Source organism: Cupressus sempervirens, chromosome 2 (genome assembly GCF_028749045.1).
Source record: "Cupressus sempervirens isolate cs-2001-9-10 chromosome 2, ASM2874904v1, whole genome shotgun sequence".
NCBI classification, from domain to species: domain Eukaryota; kingdom Viridiplantae; phylum Streptophyta; class Pinopsida; order Cupressales; family Cupressaceae; genus Cupressus; species Cupressus sempervirens.
The window spans coordinates 305,856,888-305,870,579 of NC_143119.1; the positions used below are offsets into that span (position 1 = coordinate 305,856,888).

Consider the following 13,692-nt stretch of genomic DNA (forward strand, 5'->3'; position numbering starts at 1 on the left):
TACATCTTGAAAGAATCTAGAAAAGGAAAATTTAATGTGAAAGGTGATGAAGGCATATTCTTAGGATATTCTTACAAGAGTAAGGCATATAGATGTTTGAATTTGTTTGGTCACAAAATCATAAAAAGTGCACATGTGAAAGTTGATGAGCTTGTAGAAAGGATTGAAGAAGAAAGAAAAATAGAACTAGAAGATTACAAGAGATTTGTTTACATTGAACTTGATACATTGCCAGACACATTTTTCAATCAGGAGACTTCTACTCCTAAGTCTTCCTCAAACATCAAGTTGCAAGAAGTTCAAACTGAGTCACATGAACCTGAGTCACATTCTGAAGCTACCGAGCCAATGCCTATCAAGTTTGAGAAACCAAAACCTAAAGTTGAAGTTCAAGAGGATGACAATGCAATCCATTCAAGAGGCAAGGAACCTATATTGGCCAAGTATGTTAGGAGACATCATGCACTAGATCAGATTATTGGAGACAAATCAAAAGGTACCATGACAAGAAGTAAGCTAAAAGGTACTTGTTTACTTGCTGATTTTAAACCTAGAAATGTCAAAGATGCATTGGAAAATGAAAGTTGGATTGAGGCTATGAATGAAGAGATAGAGAAAATAGAAAAGAAAAAAACTTGGACTCTTGTACCTAGGCCTAAAGATAAAAATGTGATTGGAACAAAATGGGTATTCAGGAATAAGTTGAATGAAGATGGCAAGGTATCAAGAAAAAAAGCTAGATTGGTATGTAAAGGCTACTCTCAAGAAGAAGGAATTGATTATGGTGAGACTTTTTCTCCTGTTGCAAGATTGGAAGGTGTTAAGACCTTACTAGCATATGTTGTACATAAAGGATTTAAGGTATATCAAATGGATGTTAAATCTACATTTCTCAATGGTATTCTTGATGAAGAAGTCTACATTGAACAACCTAAAGGTTTTGTTGATCCAGACAAAAAGGACATGGTTTGAAAATTAAACAAAGCATTGTATGGTCTAAAACAAGCTCCTAGAGCATGGTATGAGAGATTGCATAACTACCTTATTCAGATTGGTTTCTAGAGAACTAATTATAACAACAACTTATACATCAAGGAAGGACCAAATAAAAAGATTGTTTTGGAAAAAATATTTGTGGATGGCACTTTGTTTATAGGGAATGATGATCTATGCAAAGAATTTTCAAATAAAATGAACAAAAAATTTGAAATGTCTATGTTTGGTGAGATTAAGTTCTTTGTTGGTCTTCAAATTTAGCAGGCGAGAATGGTATCTACATCACTCAATCTAAGTATATCAATGAGATATTCAAGAAGTTTGGTATGGAAGATTCAAAACTAGTTGGAACTCCCATGTGTACTAGACTAAAACTTACCAAAGATGATGATTCAAAAGAGGTAGATCAGACCTTATACAGATCAATGATTGGAAAATTATAGTATATAGTTCATACAAGGCCTAATATTGCTCTTGTAGTTGGTATAGTGGCAAGATTCTTAGAAAAACTCAAAGAAAATTGTATGATGGCAATCAAAAGGATCTTAAGATACTTGAAAGGAACTGAAGATTGTGGATTGTGGTATAAAATTGGAGGTAATCTGGATTTAAAAGTGTTTAGTGATGCTAATTGGGCAAAATACATTGATGACAGAAAGAGTACAAGTGGTGGAGCATTCTTTCTTGGAAAAAGGTTGGTATCTTGGACAAGCAAAAAGAAAAATTGCACATCCCAATCTACAATAGAAGTAGAGTATGTTGCAACGGTTCTAATATTGTTTGGTTTAAATAGTTGTTGGAAGGCATGAAGGTTGAGATCAAAGAACTAGTTGTTATGTTTTGTGATAATACAAGTGTAATTAACATATCAAAGAATCCAGTGATGCATTCCAAAACCAAGCACATTGCAATAAAATATCACTTTGTTAGAGAATTGGTGTAGGATAAAGAAATCAAATGAATATGTCCATACAAAAGAGCAGATTACAAACATATTCACCAAGCCATTACCTAAGGATACATTCTTGTATCTAAGAGGTAAGTTATGGGTCATTCCCCTATCTGAAGCTCACTAAAAAAAATTTTTAGTGATGCACTAGTAGGACCCAAGTTGAAAATCTATCAGTTGATGCAACATAATCATGAGAGCATTGCATATAAATCAATACTCAAGGTACATTGATATTCACTTGGTATGTGTTGTTTTATGCATGTGTTGTCAAAGAGGGAGAGTTTACTATCATATCTTTCTAAAATTTGTTTGAGGAAGAGTTTGCTATTTGAAGAAGAAGCTATGTAATTCCTTCATAGATGGAGATTACTACATTAGAGAAGTTTGTGGCATAAAATCTAAGAGGGAGAAAATTTCTATCATAGAAAGACTTGTTTTCAAATTTCATTGTGCTATGACATGTTGTACTGCCATCAATGCCAAAGAGGGAGATTGTTGGATATAATTGTATAATTGTGTGTTGTCTTTGATGTTACACAAATTTCATATCAATTGGCAGACAATGCTTACTGAGCTTAGTTGGTCAACAAGGCAATTTTTTGTGTCTACCGAGCATTCCTAGAAATTGCTCTGTGGAAACAATGTCTACTAAGCTGACTCAAACATTGAAGGAAATGTGGCAAGAAGTAGTGTTAACTAAGCTCTCCTGGTTAACAAAGAAAACTTATTGTTTACCGAGATCACTCTGTCTCCAAAGGATTTTAGAGGATTCATAGTGTTAAACAAGCTTTTGTTGGTTAACATAGGAAATCATTTCAGGAATAGTGTTTACTAAGCAGGGTCGGCCAATGAAGGATTTTGTTAATTTGAGAAATAAAGTTTAATTATTTCAAGTATTGATTCTAGCTGACTGAGGTAATGATTATTGGTGATTGTAATTTGTAAATGAGCCAACCTGATAATTTTTATGGTATAAATGAAAGGCCAAATTGAGAATTCTAAATGTATGAGTGAGTACGCAAGTGCATTGGTTATTTGAAGAGGAAAGTGTGAGTGAATTTGAAGGATGGTTAGATGTCCTTGTAGAGTAGTAAAGTTTTATTTCATTAGGAAGGATCTAGTGTGAAGCAAAATAGAGATCTATAATCAGCAATTCAGTTGCATCTCATTCAGGTCATTTCATTGTTACTTTCTTACCATTGTAGCAGTGATTCCAAAATCTCTTAATAGAGTTGATTTAATAACCATTTGTAAATCCTCTAACAAGGTGACAGTTCCATTGAATTGTTATAAAGACCTCTTGCAAGGCCACTCCTAAAAGGGTGTTTAAATCCTCTAACAAGGTCACACTTAACAGTGTGTTTTCTAACGTTTAACTAGGTTGGCTCCTAATAGGGCTCACTTTATAAGAGTAAAAATTAGTAACTAGTTACTTGGTGGTTTTTCCCATATTGGGTTTTCATGTTAAATCTACTACTCATGTGTTCATGTTATTTCTTTTATGATTGCACATTAATCACTGTGAATGTTTAAGATCTATTAAAGTTAACATACACTGCATCTACTAAGTTACAACAATTTTTGTATGTTTACCGAGTGATAATAGTAAGTAGTTTTATTAGACATCTAAGGGATCTATGGATTTGATTTTGTGGTAACTGATTCACCTTCCCTCTCAGTTACTCCATCTATATTTCCAACACTCCCATTTTAAATCATGATGATGATTTCCCATGCCTAAAATTAAGGCACTCATTTAAATTATAACCTCTTGATATGGTGATTAATGTCTTTGGAAAGTGATGGCTTTTAACAATCCATAATCAATTTCTGCCAAGGAGCCTTAGTGGAAGAACTGCTTCAAACTGCTTCAAACCAAGATTCAAAGGGGTTCAAAGTAGTTCAAAAGAACACTCCATAGTCTTGCATGAATTATTCGTAGAAGAAAATGGTTAGCATAGAACCCTTTCATTGAATTTTTTTGAACTACTTTGAACCGAGGTTCAAAGTGGTTCAAAGAGGTTTAGAAAAACAAAAGGAATAATGTGAAGCTTCAAAAGGCTTGGTACAATGCTTTTGATGACTAGTAGAACACAAAGTGACAATAGGAGGCTTCAATAACTAGATGGGCAATTTAGGAAAAGTTTAAAATATGAAAACTCACAATATGGCTAATAGGGGCTCTCACTAGGGACCGGGCACATAGAGTACAAAGAGAACTCAAAAAACTAGAAATAAAAATAGCACTAGAACCAAAATAGAAAATAATAGGAAGAGGAAAGAAAATAAAAAACTAAACTAAAAACAAAAGGGTATGTACATGATCAAAATCTTTATGACATTAGGTCTTTGTTAACTTCAAATCCTATCCATTATAAGTAACGGGCAGAATTGTGCCATTTGGGTAACTTAGATGGAAAATGTTTGGACCAATGACTTCAAAAATGATAAATTACCCTTTCTAGAGGGAGTCAAATTTTTCATGTGCTCCTTTAGGTTCTCTCCTCTTGTCCCACAAAGAAATTCATCATTTTTTTAGGAAACTATGAGGCCTGACTCTCATATAAATTTTTTTCTTCACCTTCATCTAATGTTTTGTAATATGATCAACAAGCTTTTCCCTCTCTTCTTCTAATTTGTTCAAATAAATAATTCTCTTCACTAGGGAGTCTAAAAAAATGACCCTCAATCATAGATTGCAATTTTAAAGCTGACAACTCTAGAGGTAGGGATACTTGAGCACCAATTCCATATACCAACTCAAATGGAGCCATGCCAATGGCCCTTTTAGGAGTAATACTATGAACCCAAAATGTTTCATATAGCTTTTTGTGCCAATTTCGAGGATTATTGGCTACCAACATTTTCACTATAGCAACCAGGATCTTGTTACTAGATTATGCCCGTTCATTCCCTTTGTTAGTGTTTAAAACTACAATTTTAAAAATAACCAAGAAACTAGACCAATGCATCTAAGCCTAGCAAATTCCTATGATAGATACATTTGACTATAGTCTTGGGCCAACTATAAGGCATAACTCCTTCTTCACTTTAGGCTCTGTAAGACCTAGGTGGGTTAACCTTGAGGTTCTGATAAATGGTACCAGTGCAATTAAAACATAAATTTGAACCTATTAATAGTAGATGTAACCCCCTTTATCTTTTGTCACTTATGCAATGACATAGAAATGAGATAGCTACAAATCATAACCTATGAATCCATAAGCTAAGAAAAGGTCAATTCTTTTTAGCCCACTACAAAACATGAAAAACTAAATTTATTCAATTAAAAAGATTTTGTGCAAATAACCATCATATCAGCTTGCATTTGATTTAGTGATCAGTACCTTATCCATTGGGACATAGAGTCACTATTAGTAGGATGGCCTAATTTGATTGCCTTACAATTAAGTTTTTCAACTGAAATCCCCAAATCCCATTCTTACAAAATATCCCCTTCATACACCTAGAAACCCTATCAAAACACTAAAGCATTTACTTAACTCCTTCAGTCAAAAGCAAAAATCTAATACACAACTGATCCAAGATGTCTTAAATCAAATGAACCTTATTCACTCAATCTCAAAGTTAATAACATATGATGAATTAGGAGACATAGTAAGAAAACTCAGATAATTAATTGTAAATCCCCTTGTATATTCATCCATGGAAAGACTAAATACATAAACTGGTAAAACTAAATGTAATTCAAGATACTTCACATAATCTAGCATCAATTTCCAATATTTTAGAATAACAACACATGAAAATGAAATGAAAATTTGTATAGGTGCAGGTGTGTGGCCTTTACTGCTAGAGCTCAGCTCAATAGATAGGAAGTAAAACCATCAACAACCATTGTTTCATAGTAGAACACTGGAACCCTATTGGTACCATAAAGAAAACTGCCAACTCTTACAAAAGAGAAGAAGAAAGAATAAAATAGAAAGGAAGCAATTCTTCGATTTGATTAAAAGATGACAAATGTCCCCTCAGAATTCTTTCCCAAAAAGCTAAAAATCCTCTCTCTACCTTCTCTCTATAACTATATATCAACTCCTTGATCATTTTTCCTCTTAAAAGCATAAAGTATCTTAGAATATTTGATTGGAAAGAATAACTGATTTTTGATGTCAAATTTGAACTCAAGGTAAAAGTGAAAATTTAGTTAAATATGACCTCTAGAAGCCAAGAAAACCTTTTAGAATTGATTTTCTTCACATTTAGATTTCAAAAAGCCTTTATATCTACCTTCTAACCAATTTTGATGCTCTATGGTGAAAATTACCCATTTTGTTGAGAATGCCTCGAGAATCACAAATATGCTTATAGACTAAACCAATGAGCACCTGTGGAAAAACAAACTACATATTCAGAAAGTTCATTTCCTCCCAGTTCCAATGGTATATTGGAGTCCATATTTTAGATTAAAAAAATGCCCTAGTTATGCCCCTCTGAAAATTAGGCCTCTTGTTCATGAATTCCATAGCTCTTTGCAAAAATTTAACCTTTTTCAATAGTTTGAACTATATTAAAAATTTAGACTTTATTTAAAAATTTGACTCTACACATGACTTCTAGAGGAGAAAAAAATATTTTATTATTATTAAAGCCTCTGAATTTTCCCTCACTTTTCAATCTGGGTCAAACTTGGTTTGACCACCCTTGACACATGTCAAAACTAGATTAGTTCTCTATTTCACCAAGTTAGACCCCTACCACCTAGATGCCACATGGCATCATTTGATTTGTCCTCCATTATACCATATCAACATGCCACATGTCAAATTTCTATTGGGTTGACATGGCACTATGTTAATTGGTGTGCATTTTTGCTTTGGCAACATCGCGATAACTGTCAGATGCGCCATGTAGCACAATTTAGTACCTTCTAAAATTTGATCACCACATCACTATTTGGTTCATCAATCTATCATCATATGCCACCACTTGTCATTCTCTAGTTCACTGACTGCATTGTGTGGGCCCCACAACAACTCCTACTGAATTCCAAGGTTTTTGGCAGGTCGCTATGTTGTTACCGGAAAACCTTACCATTTTCTGGTGGCAACATAGTGCCTTGCTAGATTTTTCATGTTTTTTGATGGCCTGCTAATGTCATCATACTTTTTGTTGCATGTTCATTAAAAATTTATTGAACATCACCTCCAGTTGGCTGGGGTCCACCACAAGTAAGCCTACATGTTGCATGCCTTAAAAAAGGCTGTTGTCTTTTGGACGATAGGTATGTGGGGTAGAATTGTATTTAAAAACTTAAACCCATATCCCCAATGTGGGACAAAAGCACTAGAGGAGAGTCCCATTTTGACTCCATGCTTGAACTTCCATCTCCTCTGTAACTTTGATCCCATCTTTCCCATGGGGATTCCTCTTCAAAGCTTTCCTTCATATGTTTGCAAGAAGACCCTAGCATTTCCTTTATTTTGGATTCTCCTTTTTATCTTCTTACTCATGAGTTCTTCTTTATATTTGGGTATTTCCTACTATGGACTGCCTGCAGGCTCTCTTCTACACTGATCTGCACATGTTGTTTTGTGCATGAGACTCCTTGATTTGGCATGGCTTTGAGCCTCTATTGCATTTGGCTTCCCTGCTATGATTTGGGTTCCTCCTCATGGTGTGGCCTCCTCTTTTCATAGCATGCACACCCCTATTTTTTGTATGCTAAAGCATGGGGCCCCTTCATCTTGTCACTACCTTCTTTCAACTACGCAAACCACTGGCCATGCCATGGGCTTCTATGGTTGACACCTCTAGATTTTCTTTGGCATTTCTTCTTCAATCTTATGCATCGAATACTATTGGCAAGATTCCATGAAAAACAAATCTTTTAGCCCATGGGCCTTGTCAGTGTGTTACTCTGTTGTTGGTGACTTTTCCATATCTATGGCTTGTGTCTCTAACTATAATTAGCACATGATTGAGGAATGAAAATTTTATAATGAAAATCTTGAATCTGTTTTGGTCTTGGTTATATTTGTAGGTTGAACTTTGATTTCAAAAGGGAAAGCAACAATGGCAAACATTCCTTCCATTTTCAAAAGTGGCATGTAAAGATCAACAAGGTGGTCCCCTGAAGAGGTGTAAATGATGAAATCTAGAGAGTTAGATGAAGCCTCCATCTACTCTTTGTTAGATGACACAATAAATTTATCTGCTCCAAGAATCCTCAACGTTTCCTCCTTCTTCGATACAAGTGTACTAAAAATTATAACATTTAACCCAAGGCCTTTCCAAATTTTACTACCATATGGCCTAGCCCACCAAGCCCAATCACTCCAAGATATTTTCTTTCTTGGTTCACATGATGGCACATCATGGGGCTATAAACAATAATACTAGCACACAACAGAGGAGCTGCTGAAGCCAACATGTAGGTTTTCTGGTATGTTAAAGCAGTACCTTTGGTGAACAATAATATGGTAAGAATATCCTCATTTAGTTATTGTGTCACCGACATCAACACCATGAAAGCTGAAAATACTTCCCTTCACACAATTAACATCTATTTTAGCATTGCAATATTAACATTCTTGGAAAGAACTGACATATGTGCCAACTCCTATGCAATAACCAACTTTGAAGTGAACCACATTAGAACCAGTTTCTTTGAAAATTTACAAAATCTTGTACCCTAGCACCAATGGATATCTTGAATCACCATGTTTATTTTGAGACTAGACAACATTTGCATAACTAACTCCACAGTGTGTTATCTTGAATGAGATGTCATCTCTTTCAACTCTTCTATGTCATTTTTACCACCCTTACCAAGAGCAAGAGCCTCTCCAAACCTTTCTTCTAACTCTTCTTCAATTTATTTATCCATTTATAATATTCTTCTTCTTTTCAAATTTCTCAGTAACATCTTTACTTGATTTGAAATTCTTTCTTGAAATCCTCAACTTTCACAGTTTACTTTCAATCTATTAGTGAAACTCTTAATGCTCGACTTATAGCCAATTGAGATTTTGGGGATCGATGGGCTCCCATTCATAACTTATCCCCCTTTTAAAAACCTTTGAGAATCATTAATTCATACATATTTACATTAATATGATGAAATCAGTTGGGCCACAAGCAGGTTCGACTAAATTTTTGTTTCATTTTGAAACACCCGAAGTGCCAAAGTGATCTTTTCACCCTCTCGTACTAACTAGAAATAAGTTTGATCATCAAACCATCAATTAAAGATCATTTTACCATTAATCTAAAAACTGTCAATTTAATACTAGAGGGTCCTTTGACCAGCTTTAAAAATTGACCCAAACACCTAACTGGGCTTTGAAATCTAGCCCACTGATTCTCTCTTCTACAAACTTGTACGATGTAAAATCTCGTCTCATGAAAAACTTAGGATCAAAAGATATTAACTGTTGAAGTTTCCCTCTCAGAACTACTTGGAAGAAAACATGTTAGAAAACATAATTTGTGTTCAGATTTGGCTTCAAAAACTAGGCAAAAAGATACTTAGGGGCACAAAAATTGGGGTGTTGGTTCAGTATCATGACAAGAGTATAAATCTACAATTTGGGGTCATGACGAATAACTGGCTACTCAGAATTCGTAGACTGGGAACAAATGGTAGAAAGCAGTTTTTGCAAATAGAATGGGGCCCCTTCATCTTCTCACTACCTTCTTTAAACTATGTAAACCACTGGCCATGCCATGGGCTTCTATTGTTGACAGCTCATGATTTTTTTGGCATTTCTTCTTCAATCTACTGCATCGAATACTATTGGCAAGATTCCATGGAAAACAAAATTTTAGTGCATGGGCTTTGTCAGTTTGTTCCTCTATTGTTGGTGACTTTTCCATATATGCGGCGTGTGTCTCTGACTATAATTAGAACATGATTAAGGAATAAAAATTTTATAATGAAAATCTTGAATCTATCATGGTCATGGTTATATTTGTAGGTTGAACTTTGATTTCAAAACGGAAAGCAACAATGGCAAACATTCCTTCCATTTTCAAAAGTGGCATGTAACGATCAACAGGGTGGTCCCCTAAAGCGGTGTCAATGATGAAATCTAGAGAGTTGGATGAAGCCTCCATCTACTCTTTGTTAGATGACACAATAAATTTATCTGCTCCAAGAATCCTCAATGCTTCCTCCTTCTTCGATATAGGTGTGCTCAAAATTATAACTTTTAAACCAAGGCCTTTCAAAATTTTACTACCATATGGCTTAGCCCACCAAGCCCAATCACTCCAAGAGATTTGCTTTCTTGGTTTATGTGATGGTGCATCATGGTGCTATAAACAATAATACTAGCACACAACAGAGGAGTTTCCAAAGCCAACATGTAGGTTTTCTGGTATGTTAAAGTAATACCTTTGGTGAACAACAATATGGTCAAAATATTCTCCTTTAGTTATTGTGCCACCCACATCAACACCATGAAAGCTGAAAATACTTCCCTTCACACAATTAACTTCTATTTTAGCATTGCAATATTGACATTCTTGGCCAGAACTGACATATGTGCCAACTCCTATGCAATCACCAACTTTGAAGCGAACCACATGAGAACTAGTTTCTTTGAAAATTTCCATAATATTGTGATCGAGCACCGATGGATATCTTGAATCACCATGTTTATTTTGAGACCAGACAAAATTTGTATAACTAACTGCATAGTGTGTTATCTTGAATGAGATGTTATCTCTTACAACTCTTCTGTGTCACTTTCACCACCCTTACCAAGAGCAAGAGCCCCTCCAAACCTTTCTTCTAAGTCTACTTCAATTTATTTTTCCCTTTATAATATTTTTCTTCTTTTCAAATTTCTCAGTAACATCTTTACCTGATTTGAAATTCTTTCTTGAAATCCTCAACTTTCACAGTTTGCTTTCAATCTATTAGTGAAACTCTTAATGCTCGACTTATAGCCAATTGAGATTTTGGGGATCCATGGGCTCCCATTCATAAATTATCCTCCTTTTAAAAACCTTTGAAAATCATTAATTCATACATATTTACATTAATACGATGAAATCAGTCGGGCCCCAAGTGGGTTCGACTAAATTTGTTTTCATTTCCAAACACGTGAAGTGCCAAAGTAATCCTTTCACCCTCTTATAATGATTAGAAATAAGTTTGATCACCGAACCAAAAATTAAAGATCATTTTACCATTAATCTAAAAACTGTCAATTTAATACTAGAGGGTCCTTTGACCAACTTTAAAAATTCACCCAAACACCTAACTGGGATTTGAAATCTAGCCAACTAATTCTCTCTTCTACACACTTGTACCATGTCAAATCTCGTCTCATGACAAATTTAGGATCAAAAGATATTAACTGTTGAAGTTCCCCTCTCAGAACTACTTGGAAGAAAACATGTTAGAAAATATAATTTGTGTTTAGATTTAGCTTCAAAAAATAGGGAAACAGACACTTGGGGGCACAAAAATTGGAGTGTTGGTTGAGTGTCATGACAAGAGTATAAATATACAATTTGGGCTCATGACAAAAAACTAGCTACAAATGGTGAGCAGTCAAAGTAGGCTACTCAGAATTCATAGACTGGGAACAAATGGTAGAAAGCAATTTTTGCAAACAGAATGGGGCCCCTTCATCTTGTTATTCCATTCTTTAAACTACGCAAACTACTAGCCATGCCATGGGCTTCTATTGTTGACACCTGCAGATTTTCTTTGGCATTTCTTCTTCAATCTACTACATCAAATACTATTGGCAAGATTCCATGGAAAGTATTTTTTTTTGCCCATGGGCTTCATCAGTTGTTTCCTTTGTTGTTGGTGACTTTTCCATATCTGCAGCTTGTGTCTCTGACTATAATTAGCATATGATTAAGGTATGAAAATTTTATAATGAAAATCTTGAATCTGTCTTCGTCTTGGTTATATTTATAGGTTGAACTTTGATTTCAGAAGGGAAAGCAACAATGGCAAACATTCCTTCCATTTTCAAAAGTGGCAAGTAAGATCAACGGGGTGGTCCCTTGAAGTGGTGTCAATGATGAAATCTAGAGAGTTGGATGAAGCCTCCATCTACTCTTTGTTAGATGACACAATAAATTTATCTGCTCCAGGAATCCTCAACACTTCCTCCTTCTTCGGTAAAGGTGTGCTAGAAATTATAACATTTAACCCAAGGACTTTCCAAATTTTACGACCATATGGCCTAGCCCACCAAGCCCAATCACTCCAAGAGATTTGCTTTCTTGGTTCATGTGATGGTGCATCATGGGGCTATAAACAATAATACTAGCACACAATATAGGAGTTGCCAAAGAAAACATGTAGGTTTTCTAGTATGTTAAAGCAGTACCTTTGGTGAACAACAATATGGTTAGAATATCCTCCTTTAGTTATTGTGCCACCCACATCAACACCATGAAAGCTGAAAATACTTCCTTTCACACAATTAACTTCTATTTTAGCATTGCAATATTGACATTCTTGGCAAGAAGTAACATATGTGCCAACTCCTATGCAATCACCAACTTTGAAGTGAACCACATTAGAAATAGTTTCTTTGAAAATTTCCACAATCTTGTGCCCTAGCACCAATGGATATCTTGAATCACCATATTTATTCTGAGACTAGACAACATTTGCATAACTAACTCTACAGTGTGTTATCTTGAATGCGATGTCATCTCTTTCAACTCTTCTATGTCACTTTCACCACGCTTACCAAGATCAAGAGCCCCTCCAACCCTTTCTTCTAACTCTTCTTCAATTTATTTATCCCTTTATAATATTCTTCTTCTTTTCAAATTTCTTAGTAGTTACATCTTTACCTGATTCGAAATTCTTTCTTGAAATCCTCAACTTTCACAGTTTGCTTTCAATCTATTAGTGAAACTCTTAATGCTTGACTTATAGCCACTTGAGATTTTGGGGATCCATGGGCTCCCATTCATAAGTTATCCCCCTTTTAAAAACCTTTGAGAATCATTAACTCATACATATTTACATTAATATGATGAAATCGGTCAGGCCCCAAGTGGATCCGACTAAATTTTTTTTCATTTCCAAACACTTGAAGTGCCAAAGTGATCCTTTCACCCTCTCGTACTGATTAAAAATAAGTTTGATCACCGAACCATCAATTAAAGATCATTTTACCATTATTTTGAAAACTATCAATTTAATACTAGAGGGTCCTGTGACCAGCTTTAAAAATTGACCCAAACAAATGACTGGGCTTTGAAATCTAGCCCACTGATTCTCTCTTCTGCACACTTGTACCATGTCAAATATTGTCTCATGAAAAATTGAGGATCAAAAGATATTAACTGTTGAAGTTTCCCTCTCAAAACTACTTGGAAAAAAACATGCTAGAAAACATAATTTGTGTTTAGATTTAGCTTTAGAAACTAGGCAAACAAACACTTGGGGGCATTAAAATAGGGGTGTTTGGTTCAGTTTCATGACAAGAGAATAAATCTACAATTTGGGCTCATGATGAATAACTAGCCGCAAATGGTGAGCAGTCAAAGTAGGCTACTCAGAATTCGTAGACTGTGAACAAATGGTAGAAAGGAGTTTTTGCAAATAGAATGGGGCCCCTTCATCTTGTCACTACCTTCTTTCAACTATGCAAACCACTGGCCATCCCATGGGCTTCTGTTGTTGACACCTCCAAATTTTCTTTGGCATTTCTTCTTCAATCTACTGCATGGAATTCTATTGGCAAGATTCCATGGAAAATAATTTTTTTAGCCCATGGGCTTTGTCAGTGTGT

At 35.0% G+C, this 13,692-nt stretch overlaps 3 pseudogenes; all 3 read right to left on the bottom strand.

Annotated features, from left to right (window-relative positions):
- Nucleotides 1-299: 299 nt before the first annotated feature.
- LOC149572292 (putative cinnamyl alcohol dehydrogenase 1 pseudogene) lies at nt 300-9,315 on the bottom strand (annotated as a pseudogene).
- Nucleotides 9,316-9,841: 526 nt separating this feature from the next.
- LOC149572293 (putative cinnamyl alcohol dehydrogenase 1 pseudogene) lies at nt 9,842-11,751 on the bottom strand (annotated as a pseudogene).
- A 54-nt stretch (nt 11,752-11,805) lies between these two features.
- LOC149572294 (putative cinnamyl alcohol dehydrogenase 1 pseudogene) lies at nt 11,806-13,607 on the bottom strand (annotated as a pseudogene).
- Between the last annotated feature and the right edge of the window lie 85 nt (nt 13,608-13,692).